Genomic DNA, 12,434 nt, shown 5'->3' with positions numbered 1-12,434 from the left:
CAATAGGTTAGTTCCGGAAAACGCATCAAAACGATATAAAGTGTGAACAAAACATGTAGGTATTGTCATAAAACTAGCATGGAACATAAGAAATTATAGATACGTTTGAGACGTATCAGTCATAGAGTTCTATCATTAAACTCTGATTTGTTAATGACAATATGTGATCCAAGTTCTTGTCAGAAGAACACGGTCTGAAGTATTTTTGAGAAAAACACTGAACACAATATTAAGGTGATTCTCAAGTGTCTAAAGAAAATTGAGAATAAAATTCCGAATATCCTAAGGATAGTAAACTTGAAGTCGTATCATGTTACGTTGGTACAAGTTTGAAAAACTAACCCAGAAGATTAGGAATACCACATAGAAAGGAGTATAAAGATTGGTTGAGCATTCGGTGCATTACCATCAAGATGTACATCGATAAGTTGGCTATTTTTTTATTTTCACTAAAGTGTGTTTCCTAGTATTTATGACAAATTAATTAAAAGTCAGTTTGACTAAAATAAACGTCATGGAATGCATGAGAAACTAAGTCTCACTAAAAGGGTCAAATGATGATAATAGATTTGTCACTTTGATAAGATAATGTCAAATAAGTTGACATTATGGATTTGCAAAAACATATGAATCTGAAGATTTAGGACACTAAACAACCTCCTCCACAAGCAAGTATAATCATAAGCACATAAGTGTATGTGTTATGATGAGTAAGAAATACGACTAGATTATTTGCACTCCAGTGCAAGTGTGAGACTGTTAAAGATAGTGCTCGAGATACAAGTAATAATATATATTTCTTATATGTCAAATGTTTATCATTAATTTCGTGCCATGCTATAACTGTATTTAGGGGAAACAATAATACACGTGTGGTATTGTAAATAAACACATAGTCCCTAGTAAGCACACAAGTGCGTAACTAGTTCATTGAGGTCAATCGTTGGTCGAGGTTTTCCTGATCATGGAGACACACGTCATTAAAAATAAGATCATATCAATTGGACGAATGATATGATGGACATACCCATATCATAAGTATTGTAACACAATCTACAAACAACTGGGGCAGCAATGATGGTGCATAGCTGACATTTGAGAAATCCGTTAGCGAATGTCTTTTTCTGTGACGGTACCGTGTTTTCGCGTCATAGGTAGCGCTTTGGGCCGCTTGGCCCCCAAAAATCGTGACGGGCGAGCTCTAAACGTCAACCCATAAATGAGCGTCGCGGGAGGTAGGCGGTCCGAACCGCGGACTCGGGGAGGGGGGGGGGGGGTGGGGCATCACAACAGTTGGGCTTCGGGCCGCTGGACACACCGGACCCACCCTCTGCATGCTTCTGTTCACGTACTTTTCTGTCTGCCCGCGCAACAGTCCTAGGCCTACAGCACTGGGACCCATATTTGTAAAGCGACACAATCATTATATGCACACATGTACCTGACCTGCAGCACTCGGGCCCGCATGTTAGGTACCGATACGTTCCTCCTGCGTGGGGCCGCCCGTTCCAACAGCCTCCCAACATGCGAAGTGGACCAGACCTGTCAATACCACCAACATGGGCTCCACATGTCAGTTGCCATGCCAAAAAAAATTGCGCATGTGCGATCACAAGTGTCTGCCTGCCGTCAATTCTGGACGTCTGGCCCCGCATGTCAGAGCTTGGTGGGGCCGCCATGCCAGAGCTTGGTGAGCCCCGCCTGTCAGAGCTTGGTGGGCCTACATAATATGTCGGGTCTACGTGGGTCCTAGGTGCCATTCCCGTCGGGCCCATATGGAGATGTGTCAATTCTGGAAGCGTGTTCCAAGCATGTCACAGCTTGGTGGTCCCGTATTTTTAGAGCTTGGTGGGCCCCGCATATTAGAGCTTGGTGGGCATGTCAGGCCTACGTGGGTCGCAGCATGCAGCCACAGTATGGCTCTGGCATGTTTTTTTCTATAAAAGTATCATCCATATATTACTACATCCGTCCTAAAATAATTGTATGTGAGTAACGTGCAATTTCAGAACGCTCTGGAAGTATATTTGGATAATTTTCTGAAATTTGAAGCCGCCAAATATTGTGCAGATCAGTGTCACTTGATGGATAGAACATGGGTGAGGCATGGTTTGTATTTTTTGAAGGAATACTTGGAAGGTCTGGATGGATTTATGAACTTTGTTCGAGATAAATTCCGTGAGAATGATAAAATACTCTGCCCATGTCTAAAGTGTTTGAATCTCAAGTACAATACTCAAACTCGTGTGTTGTTTACTTGTTCCTAATGGGCATGGATCCTATTTACCATCGGTGGGTACATCACGGAGAGCCCTCTGGTGCTATTGTTATTGTACATGGTAACGAGTTGCCTGAACAACATGAGAGGTAAATCATTTCGAGGACTTCGATGCAGGGGTTATAGAACATCCTGTGGTGCCTGACAATGCTGCTGATGATGGAAGTGTAAATCATGCAATATAATTTGATACAGAAAGATTGAACATCCTGTCGAGCTGCCTGATAATAGTCCTGATAAAAAAATTGGTGAATCATGCAGAGGACTTTGATGCAAATGCGATTGAGCATCCTGTCGAGGTGCCTGCCAACAATGATGCTTATGATGGAGGGGTGAATCATACAGATAAATTTACTGCTAATGTTATTGAACATCCTCTCGATGTGCCTGACAATGATGCTGATAGTGGAGGGGCGAATCATGTAGAAGAATTTCTTGCGGATGTTATGGAACATACTGCCAAGGTGCATGTTAATGATGCTTATCGGTGTGATGTGTTTTTTGCAGACCTACAAACTGCAATTGTGTATCAGAGACATAATCTATACTACACTAACAATTACCCAGCTCCGAGTAATCATTCAGGGTGTACATGAAGAGGGTATGCTGCTTTTGTTCACTGTGACAAGATCGGTGTTTCAAATTATCCAAAAGACAAAATTGCAGCAATAGTCGAGTTAGCTCTACATTTACCGGAATAAGAGGCGATGTTCCAAGCTCCTCTCCAATATAGGTGGAAGTACCCAGTCGAGAAGCGGTTGTATGTTATAAAGCATGGTGTGAGGAAAAGTATCGACCTTTTTGGGCATGGAGTTAGTTGTACTTCTGGATACGATTATAAATATTTTAAAGGTAAAATTGATGAAGTAGTGTGGTTTGTGTTGAACATCTGTGATGAAGTTGAGCAATATAGAGAGTATATTATTCACATCTATTACTTGCCTACCTTTGAACATGCTTAATTATCTATCTATTGATTTATTTTCAAATTTATGCAGAATGTTCAGACAAGAGTTGGAGGAAGGAGGGGCGCCAGACATTCAAAAAATGATAGCCACATGGTTCAGATGCCATGTTATTTTTCATTCTCACGTTGTAAGAACTCTTGGAAGAGAGGTTTTATCAACAGATGGTGATATATTTCTTTGCTTGTATTTTGGCAGATACTAAAGATTAAGAATGGCAATCTCGTAGATGATGATCTCTTCGCACTAGCATGTGGTCCTGATCACAGAATCACGAAATACTCAGCATGTATAGTGAATGGGGTTCGATTTTGTATGGCTGTAAGGGGTGCAAATAAGAAGCGAGAGAATGGTGGAATCATGATACCAAGTACATATGGTGAAGATGAAAACCTGATTGCTTGCCATGGAACCTTGAAAGAGATTATTATATTACGGTAACATGGTGACAGGTCTGTGGTTTTGTTTAGATGTGCCTGGTTTACACCGGAGGAGAAAACTGCTCCAAAAAATGACAGATCTTCAAAAAACACACCTGCAAGAAATCGATGGACCAAGGATGATACTTTAATTCTAGCTATGCATGCTAAAAAGGTGTTCCATTTTTCCGGCACGACCAATGGTAGGTACTACAATGACAATGGTGGTGATGGCGAAATGAACGTAGATAGTGATCAGGAATAGATTCCCACAAAGAAATTATCTTCGTGTTGTGATCGCATAACTTGCATTCTGGCCATGTCTCAAACTTATGATAGGTGCATCAATATTGAATGAGTGTATTAATTTGTTTGTTTAATTATGCGAAGCTGGAAATGTTTCAGCAACTGTACTGCAACTCTTTGTAAAACAATTGTACTTGCAACTACATACATCCACCTCAATTTCTAAATTGGTGTTTACAGAGGATTTCATTTCTACATCCTGAATATTTGCATGTTGAGCCAAGATAACCTCCTCCTGCCTCAAACTCATTGTCTCGCAAGTCAAAAATAACTATTGTATGACAATGCGCTATATAGAGTGTACTGTCTGATAATCTAATAAAAAAGAAGACTACTAGGGGGAGGGGGCGCTTGCTAACGTACTTACTAAACTCCTTTAGGTTGAGGAGCATATACAAGTCATCTTCTTCCAACTGGACGCACCAGCGCTTAGGATGCCGCATGTTGGCACGGTGGCCGACCTTGGTAGGGTGGCTAGTCGGGCTGTACAAACTATCTAGGTCCTTAAAATTAGCATTTTCCCTTGCAGTGGCCACATCTCGCCTTCCAGACAGCTTTGGCTTATTCCAACTCAGAGGCAACAAGCACTAGTAAAATATGGGTCTTCTATAACGATTTTAGTTCGTCGGCGAATGTCCAAAATGCGTCACAGACACGTGATCCTGACGGTTTGCAGGACCATGGCGGATATCGCGTCACAGATGACCATACTGACAGTTAGATTTTCTCGTCATGGATCCATGACGGCTAGGTCCAAGCCCAAAGCCCAGCCGACCCAGACCGTTGTGACGGACTTACACCTTGTCGAGCGGTCCCCCTGTACCCGACCGATGTGTCAGGCCAATGATTGGGCAATTATTACGGTCGGGTGATATTGTTTTTGTCGCCTACCATATTCTCAGCGATGCGGTGGCTTTCCCCGAAGACGACACGTGGCAGCATCTGCTCTCAAATAAATTAACATCGTTGCGACAACTGTGCCACTAGATCCATGACACGTGGCAGTATACAGTAGGTGGGACCCACAAGACATGGGCCTTGAGGCCCGTTAGGACATGGGCCTTGTGGCCGTTAGGCCATGGGCCTGGAGGCGTGTTAGGCGGTGGGCCTTGAGGCCCGTTAGGCGATGGGCCTTGAGGCCTGTTAGTCGGTGGGCCTTCAAGCCCGTTAGATGATGGGCCTTCAGTCCCGTTAGCCGATGGGCTTTCAGGCCCGTTAGGCGATGGGATTTAGGCCCATTAGTCTATCGTCCTTCAAGCCCATTAGTCGATGGGCCTTGGAGTCCGTCAGGCGATGGGCCTTGAGGCCCATTTTTTATGGGTCCTTGATACGTCTCAAACGTATCCATAATTTCTTATGTTCCATGCTACTTTTATGACAATACTCACATGTTTTATACATACTTTACATCATTTATATGCATTTTCCGGCACTAACCTATTAACGAGATGGCGAAGAGCCAGTTGCTGTTTTCTGCTGTTTTTGGTTTCACAAATCCTACAAAGGAAATATTCTCGGAATTGGACGAAATCAACGCCCAAGGTCTTATTTTTCCACGGAGCTTCCAGAAGACCGAAGAGCATACGAAGTGGGGCCACGAGGGGCCGTAACCATAGGGCAGTGCGGCCTGCATGGGGCCCGCGCCGGCCTATGGTGTGGGGCCCCTGCGCCGCCTCCAACTCTGCCCTTCCGCCTACTTAAACTCTCCGTCGCGAAAACCCTATTACCGAGAGCCACGATACGGAAAAAGTTCCAGAGACGCCGCCGCCGCCAATCCCATCTCGGGGGATTCAGGAGATCGCCTCCGGCACCCTGCCGGAGAGGGGAATCATCACCGGAGGGCTCTACATCACCATGCCCGCCTCCAGATTGATGCGTGAGTAGTTCATCCTTGGACTATGGGTCCATAGCAGTAGCTAGATGGCTGTCTTCTCCTCATTGTGCTATCATGTTAGATCTTGTGAGCTGCCTATCATGATCAAGATCATCTATTTGTAATGCTACATGTTGTGTTTGTTGGGATCCGATGAATATTGAATACTATGTCAAGTTGATTATCAATCTATCATATATATGTTGTTTATGTTCTTGCATGCCCTCCGTTGCTAGTAGAGGCTCTGGCCAAGTTGATACTTGTGACTCCAAGAGGGAGTATTTATGCTCGATAGTGGGTTCATGCCTCCATTGAATCTGGGACAGTGACAGAAAGTTCTAAGGTTGTGGATGTGATGTTGCCGCTAGGGATAAAACATCAATGCTTTGTCTAAGGATATTTGTGTTGATTACATTACGCACCATACTTAATGCAATTGTCTGTTGTTTGCAACTTAATACTGAAAGGGGTACGGATGCTAACCCGAAGGTGGACTTTTTAGGCATAGATGCATGCTGGATAGCGGTCTATGTACTTTGTCGTAATGCCCTGATTAAATCTCATAGTAATCATCATGATATGTATACATCTCTATTTGTCAATTGCCCAACTATAATTTGTTCACCCAACATGCTATTTATCTTATGGGAGAGACACCACTAGTGAACTGTGGACCCCGGTCCATTCTTTTACATCTGAATACAATCTACTGCAATCATTGTTCTCTACTGTTATTTGCAAACAAACATCATTCTCCACACCATACGTTTAATCCTTTGTTTACAGCAAGCCAGTGAGATTGACAACCTCACTGTTAAGTTGGGGCAAAGTACTGTGATTGTGTTGTGCAGGTTCCACGTTGGCGCCGGAATCCCTGGTGTTGCGCCGCACTACACTCTGTCACCAACAACGTTCATGTGGCCTTCATCTCCTACTGGTTCGACAACCTTGGTTTCATACTGAGGGAAACTTGCTGCTATACGCATCACACCTTCCACTTGGGGTTCCCAACGGACGTGTGCTTCACGCATATCAAGCTAAATTTCTGGCGCCGTTGCCAGGGAGATCAAGTCATGCTGCAAGGGGAGTCTCTCACATCCAATCTCTTTACTTTGTTATTGTCTTGCTTTACTTTATTTTATTTTTTGCTTTGTTTGCTTTCTTATATCAAAAAAATACAAAAAATTTAGTTACTTGCATTACTTTACTTACTTGTCTTGTTTGCGTTCTCTATATTAAAAACACAAAAAAATTAGTTACTAGTTTTACTTTATTCTGTTCTGCTTAGTTTATTTTTATTACTGTTAAAATGAATACTCCTGAAAACACTAAGTTGTGTGATTTCACTAGCACTAATAATAATGATTTTATATGCACACCTATTGCTCCACCTAGTACAGCAGAATTCTATGAAATTAAACCTGCTTTACTAAATCTTGTTATGAGAGAGCAATTTTCTGGTGTTAGTTCTGATGATGCTGCTGCCCATCTTAATAATTTTGTTGAACTTTGTGAAATGCAAAAGTATAAGGATGTAGATGGAGACATTATAAAACTGAAATTGTTTCCTTTCTCCTTAAGAGGAAGAGCTAAAGATTGGTTGCTATCTTTGCCTAAGAATAGTATTGATTCATGGACTAAATGTAAAGATGCTTTCATTGGTAGATATTATCCTCCTGCTAAAATTATATCTTTGAGAAGTAGCATTATGAATTTTAAGCAATTGGATAATGAACATGTTGCCCAAGCATGGGAAAGAATGAAATCTTTGGTGAAGAATTGCCCTACCCATGGACTAACTACTTGGATGATCATTCAAACCTTTTATGCAGGACTGAATTTTTCTTCGCGGAACCTATTGGATTCAGCTGCTGGAGGTACTTTTATGTCCATCACCTTAGGCGCCGCAACAAAGCTTCTTGATGATATGATGATAAATTACTCTGAATGGCACACGGTAAGGACTCCACAAGGTAAGAAGGTAAATTCTGTTGAAGAAACCTCCTCCTTGAGTGATAAGATTGATGTTATTATGTCTATTATTGTGAATGGTAGATCTAAAGTTGATCCTAATAATGTTCCTTTAGCTTCATTGGTTGCTCAAGAAGAGCATGTTGATGTGAACTTCATTAAAAGTAATAATTTCAACAACAATGCTTATAGGAATAATTCTAGTAACAACTATAGGCCATATCCTTCTAATAATGGTAATGGTTATGGTAATTCTTACAAAAATAATAGAAGTACACCCTCTGGTCTTGAAGTCATGCTTAAAGAATTTATTAGTACACAAACTGCTTTTAACAAATCTGTTGAAGAAAAGCTTGGTAAAATTGATATTCTTGCTTCTAAGGTTGATAGTCTTGCCGCTGATGTTGATCTTTTAAAATTGAAAATTATGCCTAATGAAGATAAAGATATTAATTCATTTGCTACAGCAAACGCTATCCAAGTTCGAATTAATTAAAATATTAGATTAATGGCTGAATTGCATGCTAGGTGGGAAAGAGAAGAAAAAGAAAAACTTGCTAAAGAGAAGAATGTAGCTAAAGTTTGGACTATTACCACCACTAGTAATGTTGATGCTTCACATGTTGCTAAACCTCCTACTATCAATGATAAAATAATTGCTGTTGGCAGTGTTTCTACTCCTAGTGCAAAGCGTGCAAAACTGCCTGAAACTGCTAAAACTGCTGAAACTGTTTGTGATAAAACTGCTGAAATTTTTCAAAATATTGGGGACAATGATCCCATTGCTGTAGATCATAATGGTTTAGATTTTGATGATTGTCATATCTCTGAAGTTATAAAGTTCTTACAAAAACTTGCTAGAAGTCCTAATGCTAGTGCTATAAATTTGGCCTTTACAAAACATATTACAAATGCTCTCATAAAAGCTAGAGAAGATAAACTAAAACTCGAAACTTATATTCCTAGGAAGTTAGAAGATGGTTGGGAGCCCATCATTAAGATGAAGGTCAATGATTTTGATTGTAATGCTTTATGTGATCTTGGTGCAAGTATTTCTGTTATGCCTAAGAAAATCTATAATATGCTTGACTTGCCACCATTGAAAAATTGTTATTTGGATGTTAATCTTGCTGATAATTCTACAAAGAAACATTTGGGGAGGATTGATAATGTTCATATTACGGTTAACAATAACCTTGTCCCCGTTGATTTTGTTGTCTTGGACATTGAATGCAATGCATCTTGTCCCATTATTTTGGGAAGACCTTTTCTTCGAACTGTTGGTGCTATTATTGATATAAAGGAAGGTAACATTAAGTATCAAGTTCCTCTCAAGAAAGGTATGGAACACTTCCCTAGAAAGAGAATGAAGTTACCTTTTGATTCAATTATTAGAATAAATTATGATGTTGATGCTTCATCTCTTGATAATACTTGATTCACATTTTCTGCGCCTAGCTGAAAGGCGTTAAAGAAAAGCACTTCTTGGGAGATAACCCATGTATGTTTTTACTACTGTTTTGTTGTGTCTTGGAAGTGGTTACTACTGTAGCAACCTCTCCTTATCTTTATTTTATTGCATTGTTGTGCCAAGTAAAGTCTTTGATAGTAGGGTTGATACTAGATTTGGATTACTGCGCAGAAACAGATTTCTTACTGTCACGAAATTGAGCAGCCCCGTCTGTAGGTAAATCAGAAAAATCTGCCAATTTACGTGCGTGATCCTCAGATATGTACGCAACTTTCATTCAATTTGAGCTTTTTCATCTGAGCAAGTTAAGTGCCCCAGAAAAATTCGTCTTTACGGACTGTTCTGTTTTGACAGATTCTGCCTTTTATTTCGCATTGCCTCTTTTGCTATGTTTGATGGATTTCTTTGTTCCATTAACTTTCAGTAGCTTTGTGCAATGTCCAGAAGTGTTAAGAATGATTATGTCACCTCTGAATATGTGAATTTTTGATTATGCACTAACCCTCTAATGAGTTTGTTTTGAGTTTGGTGTGGAGGAAGTTTTTAAGGATCAAGAGAGGAGGATGATACAATATGATCAAGGAGAGTGAAAAGTCTAAGCTTGGGGATGCCCCCGTGGTTCATCCCTGCATATTTCAAGAAGACTCAAGCATCTAAGCTTGGGGATGCCCAAGGCATCCCCTTCTTCATCGACAACTTATCAGGTCACCTCTAGTGAAACTATATTTTTATTCAGTCACATCTTATGTGCTTTACTTGGAGCGTCTATTTGCTTTTGTTTTTGTTTTTGTTTGAATAAACTTGGATCCTAGCATTCTTTGTGTGGGAGAAAGACACGCTCCGCTGTTTCATATGAACACTGGTGTTCTTAGCATTACTTTTAATGTTCATGGCGAAGGTTGAAAACTGCTTCGTTCGTTGTTATATGGTTGGAAACAAAAAATGCTTCATGTGGTAAATGGTATATTGTCTTGAATAATTTGATACTTGGCAATTGTTGTGCTCAAATAGATCATGTTTAAGCTCTTGCATCATGTACTATGCACCTATTAATGAAGAACTACTGTAGAGCTTGTTGAAATTTGGTTTGCATGATTGGTCTCTCTAAGTCTAGATATTTTCTGGTGAAGTGTTTAAACAACAAGGAAGACAGTGTAGAGTCTTATAATGCTTGCAATATGTTCTTATGTAAGTTTTGCTGTACCGGTTCATACTTGTGTTTGCTTCAAACAACCTTGCTAGCCAAAGCCTTGTACTGAGAGAAAATACTTCTCGCGCATCCAAATCCTTGAGGCAAAACCTATGCCATTTGTGTCCACCATACCTACCTACTATGTGCTATTTCTCTGCCATTCCAAAGTAAATTACTTGAGTGCTACCTTTAAAATTTCATTCTTTGTCTTTGCAATACATAGCTCATGGGAAAATAGCCTTAAAAACTATTGTGGTATTGAATATGTTGCTATGTATCTTATTTCTTATAAGTTGCTTGTTGAGCGGTAACCATGTTTCTGGGGACGCCATCAAATATTACACCTTTGTTGAATATCATGTGAGTTACTATGCATGTTCGTCTTGTCTGAAGTAAGGGCGATTTTCATGATCAAATGGTTTGAGTATGCATATTGTTAGAGAAGAACATTGGGCCGCTAACTAAAGCCATGAATCATGGTGGAAGTTTCAGTTTGGACACTAATCCTCAATCTCTTATGAGAATATTATCTGTTGTTCAATGCCTATGCATTAAAGAGGAGTCCATTAGCTGTTTTCTATGTTGTCCCGGTATGGATGTCCATGGTTGAGATTTATTAAAAACGTGAAATCAAATGTGATTTATCTCCTTGGACCTTTGTACAGGCGACATAGAGGTACCCCTTTGTGACACTTGGTTGAAACATATATTATGCAATGATAATCCATGTTAATCCAAGCTAATTAGGACAAGGTGCGAACACCATTGATATTCTATGCATGAGGCTTGCAACTTATAGGATGTCTTATACATAACACATATGAATTATTACTACCGTTGATAAAATTGTTTCTATGTTTTCAAAATAAAAGCTCTAGCACAAAAATAGTAATCCATGCTTCCCTCTGCGAAGGGCCATTCTTTTACTTTATGTTGAGTCAGTTTACCTACTTCCTTCTATCTTAGAAGCAAACACTTGTGTCAACTGTGTGCATTGATCCCTACATACTTGCTTATTTGCATTCATCATATTACTTTGTGTTGACAATTATCCATGAGATATACATGTTGAAGTTGAAAGCAACTGCTCAAACTTATATCTTCCTTTGTGTTGCTTCAAAACTCTCTACTAAGAATTTATTGCTTTATGAGTTAACTCCTATGCAAGTCTTATTGATGCTTGTCTTGAAAGTACTATTCATGAAAAGTCTTTGTTATATGATCAGTTGTTTAGTCATTGTCTTTACCATTGCTTCGAATCACTTCATTCACTTCATATGCTTTACAATAGTATTGATCAAGATTATGATAGCATGTCACTTCAGAAATTATCCTTGTTATCGTTTACCTACTCGAGGGCGAGTAGGAACTAAGCTTGGGGATGCTTGATACGTCTCAAACGTATCCATAATTTCTTATGTTCCATGCTACTTTTATGACAATACTCAAATGTTTTATACATACTTTACATCATTTATATGCATTTTCCGGCACTAACCTATTAACGAGATGCCGAAGAGCCAGTTGTTGTTTCTGCTGTTTTTGGTTTCAGAAATCCTACAAAGGAAATATTCTCGGAATTGGACGAAATCAACGCCTAGGGTCTTATTTTTCCACGGAGCTTCCAGAAGACCGAAGAGCATACGAAGTGGGGCCACGAGGGGCCGTAACCATAGGGCGGCGCGGCCTGCATGGGGTCGTGCCGACCTATGGTGTGGGGCCCCTGCGCCGCGTCCAACTCTGCCCTTCCGCCTACTTAAACTCTCCGTCGCGAAAACCCTATTACCGAGAGCCACGATACGGAAAAAGTTCCAGAGACGCCGCCGCCGCCAATCCCATCTCGGGGGATTCAGGAGATCTCCTCCGGCACCCTGCCGGAGAGGGGAATCATCACCGGAGGGCTCTACATCATCACGCCCGCCTCCGGATTGATGCGTGAGTAGTTCATCCTTGGACTAT

The sequence above is a fragment of the Lolium perenne genome, chromosome 7 (assembly GCF_019359855.2).
Source record: "Lolium perenne isolate Kyuss_39 chromosome 7, Kyuss_2.0, whole genome shotgun sequence".
Lineage (NCBI taxonomy): Eukaryota > Viridiplantae > Streptophyta > Magnoliopsida > Poales > Poaceae > Lolium > Lolium perenne.
The sequence above is the reverse complement of the archived record's forward strand: the minus strand, read 5'-3'. Positions refer to the sequence as shown.